We start from the raw sequence: 5,274 nt of genomic DNA, 5'->3' as shown, positions 1-5,274 counted from the left end.
TTGAACACGGCACCTAAACTTGTCGAATACACGAGGACAATAGTCGCCTTTCAAAATGGAAACTTTTTTAACGCCTATGCGGGCACCAAAACTTATCGAATACACGGGGATAAGAGTCGCCTTTCAAAAAGGAAACATTTTCAACGCCTACGCGGGCAACACCACACAAAGGATACTTTTGTCCCGCAGAGGCGGGGATTAGAAGGTAGCCGCCCGCACGGCGACAAAAGTTGCCTTTACGCCAAGGGTAACATTCTTCCCCGTAGCAAGGCAGACTTTGCGGCAGAGGCAACAAATGTTGCCTTGAGCCCGGACACTTTCGGTTGTTGCCTCCCTAGGGGCAACATTCACGATTTCTCACTGCCTGGGGAGTAACAACAAAGGCAACCGCTAAAAAAGTTGCCTTTAGGAATTACAGTGCGGTGCCTCTGGTGCCTCCGGTGGCGCCCCACAAGGGGCCGGGCCCGCCCTTCGAGGCCCCCTGCAGGCCCCCTGGAGGCCGCTGCAACACGAGCAATCAACCCGGAAGCCGCCCGCCGGCCCCGCCCCCCGCCAGCGCCCCCGCCGGGGCCTACGTCGGTCCTGACCTGCCCCGCGCAGCATTCCTGGACCACGCCCGTCAGTCTCGGCCTGTCGTGGGTGGGAGGGGATGAGGTCTGTTTGTGAACTTGGCTACAACCGACTGTACCCTCTCGTCTACCGCATGGAGGAGCACGTCACTTCCGAATTACGTTGACAGCAAATTTAACAATGCCCTTGAACAAGTAACAGTTATTTTACAAAATATGATATTCTCCTTCTATGTAACAATAGTTTTGTCTGATCTCGGTGGATAATGCGATTTTGCAGGGTTGTCGTAAAGCTGAGAAGAAAAATGGTGTTGGACGAGTTTATCGCAACAGAGCGTTGTAAAAATTGTTATCGCCGGCTTCTCATTTTAACTTTACGGCTGGCGTCGTCCTGAATACAGAACGAGGTAAGAATAATTGTTTCCAACGAAGTTCGAGGTGCGGTGGCGTGGACTAGGCTAGGGGATAGCCTGGTCACATGCGGAAGACAACGTCAAATCAAGATAAGGCACATGCCCAATAATCCCCCCCTCCTCCCTCTCTCTCTCTCCTTCTCTCTCCCTCCCCCCTCCCCCACAATAAACAACTCTAGCTGTGCTTTACAAATTCTTATACACACGTTCTGATTGGTTAACGTAACGGGGCTTCTTACCGTTTAATACTCCGTCACTCACTCACTCACTCACTCACTCACTCACTCACTCACTCTCGCTCTTCGTCACTCTCTCCCTCTCACCCTTATCCCCTCAGTCCCGTTGTCCACCACAGCGCGCCCTTTCCACGCAGTTATACCCATTCTTCCTTGTAAAATCCCTTCGCCGGGGCGACAACGGGGGCAGAAAATGAGAAGGGTAGTGAGCCTTAGGGGGTCGTGTGGGTGGCCCTCAGGACCCCCCGCCACCCCCGCTCCTCCCGCAACGGCCCGGAGGGGCCACACCACTGCCCGAGGTCCAAAGATTTTTTCGCACCCTTTCCTACGACTTCGTTTCCCGTTTTCGTGCCCCAAGTGGTCGCCCCGAGACTCCCCCTTTCCCCCCTCCCTCGACCCGCCACACTCCAGTGCCCCCCTCAATGCACTGCGGGGGACGGCCGCCCCGCCCGGCCGGCTGCTCAGCACCTTGTTATGTGTGCTGCCGCACAATGTAGCGGCCGTCGTTATCGGTCTCGCTTTAAGGCCCTCGCACACACTGCAAAAAGGCAAACCTATTTTTTAAAAAGTTTATCACGAAAAATAATAACTTCTGTAAGTGTCGAACATTTTGTCGATTGGCCGCTACTTTTGGAAGCCCAGCCTAATTTTGCCGAGTTTCCATTAAGGGTGGCCTTTAATTATTTTTAAATTTTATTTTTCGATTTTAAATTGTATTGTGTCCATGGGATCCCATGTGCCCCATGTTGTTTTTTTTTTTGGGACTGGGCCGGGGCTCCTCTCGTGGGTAGCTGCGGCTGCTTCCGCAGTGGTTTGCGCGCGCTACAAAGGCCTGACGTCAAACTTTCGGTGACGCAACTACCCGCCACCTATGCTCTCGCCGTGCCGCCCCTCCTTCTCCACGCGTGCTCTTGAAATTAATAACGGTGTTTGAGCGCGCCAAGGTATAGCAAAGGGGCGACAGAGGCGTAAAGAGAGGGGATGGAGTAAGGGTGGTTGAGGTATGACCCCAATGGAAAAACTACCTGTCCTACCTTTAAAATGTGGGAAAGGTTTAGTACTTTTATAAAGCAACCAAAGGCAATAATTTCGAGCACCTTTTAGGGTTCTTCAGTGCCTTTCTAAAAAGTGACCAAACCGAAAATTTTCTTTGCACTTTTGGAAAGACACGACTTTAGTACCTTCGTTTTTCCTTTGGTGCCCTTCCCATACTACGAAAGTATTAAAATTGTCCCTTTGCGGTGTCGCCTGGCTGCTAAATGACGCAGTACACCACCCTCTATTTGCAAAAAGCGCAGCCGTCGCTAATTACCCTTTTATTTTCTTGATGCCATTACCACTAACGCTGCGAGCCGCTTTTCTGCTATCCACTTCACTTTCCAACTTGTCTCTTAATCTGCTCTTGGTCTCTCTCTCCCTTTCCCTCTCCCTCTCTGCATCTCCGTTTCCTGCACCTCATTCGTACCGGTACCCGTTACTGTGTGCCTTCTTTCAATAATCTTATTTTTTATGGCATTGGTGTAGTTTTCCGAGGCAGCAAAAGAAGCGTTTTTTGATTCAGGTAGTTTTCTGACTGTCGAAAGAAATGAAAAATCTCTTACTCCAAAAATGTTACCAAAGCATACTCTGCAAATCTAACTGTATAACAACTTGACAGTTTAAACTGCAAAATTAAAAGTTTCACAGTTTAAACTGCAAAACTAAAAGTCTTACAGCTTAAACTGCGAAACTAAAAAGTTCTACGGTTTAAACTGCAAAACTGTGAAGTTCAACAGTTTAAACTGCACAACTGCATAGGGCTAGTTATACAGTTGAAACTGTTGAACTACACAGTTTTGCAGTTTAAACTGTAGAACTTTTCAGTTTTGCAGTTTAAACTGTAAGACTTTTAGTTTTGCAGTTGAAACTGTAATACTTTTAGTTTTGCAGTTTAAACTGTCAAGTTGTTATACAGTTAGATTTGCAGAGTATGTGTCCAGAACAAACCTGATCTAGTGTTAGGATGTTAGAATCAAAATTGAATCTCTGATCAAAATACGATTTTTCTGGGTGTTCATAAGCAATTTCAATTTCGCTCAAATTTCTTTTTTGTACGTCCCTATCGTTCTTATTTGTGAAAAGGGTGTTTCAGAACGAAGAAACGCATTATAAATCCTTACCAGGTGACGGAGCAATGGCTGCGACCGTTTGGTGGGAGCGGCTGTGCTATGCTCTCTCCGCCTCTTGCCCGTGTGCTGCTCCTTATCGTGGACCGCGCGCTGCTCCTCAGCCCCATCCCACCGCAACTCCTACGTCCGCAAGCCGACGCATAATATTTAGCTGCGCTGCTGTTAATTATTTTTAATGCTTCTATTCTTGGGGTGAAAGCAGAGAAAATGGCGTGGCGGCGCGGCGCGGCGGGGGGAGGACACACCGCGCTGCAGTGCCGCCGCCGCTGCTGCTGTTGTTGTGGGGGGTGAAAACAGCGTTTTGCTCTCTCCCGCCCGCTTGCGCAATCTCCCTCTAACTTACTCTTTCCTTCTTTCTCGCTCCGCGCGCCGTGCTTAAAAAAATGTGGTCGTTGGTCGTGTGCTGCTTTTGTCGGCAGGTGCCTCTGCAGGTGTGTTGTGCAGGCTGCTCCAGAGGACTCTCCCTCTCTCTCTCTCCCTCTCCCTCTCTCTCTCTCTCTCTCTCTCTCTCTCTCTTTCTCGCCCTCCCCTCGTTTGCCGCCCGTTTGTGGGCTGCTGCCCTATGGCTGGCCTTTGCTTTGCCCCCTTCTTGCATCTCTCTCTCTCTCTCTCTCTCTCTCTCTCCCCCCCCCCCTGCTAACGTGGTAGGAGGCCTTTAACGGCTTCACTCGTGCGATGAAATGCTCCCCTACACCGACTTCCACTTCTCGTCCACGCACTAATGCACACACACACTCGCACGCACACTCACACTCGCACACACACCCACACCCACGCACCTACCCGCATTCTCGCAGCGCGCGGTGCGATGCCTTTGTAAACTGTGCCGAATTTTCTCTGCGAGCGTTTTGAAGTGTGAGTGAGGAGTTACTAAAGGACTTTACAATTCGCAAATTTTCTCAGCTTAGCTTGTTTTCCGTTCTTTCCATCTGTCTCATTTTGTGTCCAATGTCCAATATATTAGTGCTTAGCGGCGCAACGCAACTGTGTCCGGGCAACCCTTGTTTTGTCGTAGTCCAAAGTGATGGCAGACTTACTCGCCATTTTGGTGCGGCGGGAGACCTGCTGCTAGTGCACAACTTCTCCCCGACTATTACTGCTGCCTGTGAAGGGGGCAAGAAGGAGGGGAGGGGGGCAGACTATGGTTGGAGGAGAGACGGGAAGGACAGAAGGGAAAGGGAGAAAAAAAGAGGACGACTAGAAATAAGAATTAGGGGTGGTGAAAACTTGGTGGCCCTGGCTGCAAACAGTCCTAATTAAATGTCACTTTCATTAGACAAGGAGACCAAACTTTCCGCGCCAATGTGGGACAGTGAGGTCTCAGTCTAAGGAGAATGCATTGGATGGTCGTGGTCCCCGCCCCGTCGCTCGGAAGAGGGGAACCGAGTACATAGCAGAGAGTCGAGGGCGAGGGTGAGCGTGGTGAGGGCGACTTTTATTTCCGAGATACTGTGCCCTGTATCCGGCTTTATAGTTATGTTCTTCATAGTTGGACAATTCTAACCATTTTTAAAACGACCTTCTTTTTTTTATCTTGCCTTTCTAAGAATATTTGCTATTCTTCTCTTCGTCATAGTTGGCCGTTTACTTTCGAATAAGAGTGAGCAAAAAATACAGAAACAAGATTCTTGTGCGGAAATTGTCGGCCGTCACGGCTGGGACACACTTTGCAAGTTTGTCAGACCTTGCCAGCAGCCAGCCAGCCAGCGAGCCAAGTTTGACGCGCGAAACTAACACGTCTTATAAATGCTGCGGTTGCACAGCGCGGCGGCGGCAGTGAGCCTGCAATCGGTTTACCCAACACCGCACGCTGGAAGTTGGCAAGCGCGGGAGGAGAGGAAAGGGCTGAGAGAGAGAGAGAGAGAGAGAGAGAGAGAGAGAGAGAGAG

The 5,274-nt window shown here is 50.1% G+C and overlaps 2 protein-coding genes across 3 annotated transcripts in view; one reads left to right on the top strand and one right to left on the bottom strand.

The window, feature by feature from the left end:
- LOC127750425 (cell adhesion molecule Dscam2-like) overlaps positions 1 to 5,274 on the top strand; it is a 222,882-nt gene that overhangs the window by 130,616 nt on the left and 86,992 nt on the right. The gene's annotated exons all lie outside the window — the stretch shown is intronic.
- Positions 1 to 5,274, bottom strand: part of LOC127750426 (uncharacterized) — a 12,724-nt gene that overhangs the window by 6,679 nt on the left and 771 nt on the right. The window lies entirely within an intron of this gene.

This window comes from Frankliniella occidentalis, unplaced genomic scaffold (genome assembly GCF_000697945.3).
Source record: "Frankliniella occidentalis isolate FOCC.00 unplaced genomic scaffold, Focc_3.1 Scaffold188, whole genome shotgun sequence".
Taxonomy (NCBI): domain Eukaryota; kingdom Metazoa; phylum Arthropoda; class Insecta; order Thysanoptera; family Thripidae; genus Frankliniella; species Frankliniella occidentalis.
This window is presented reverse-complemented; position numbering and strand designations above follow the sequence as displayed.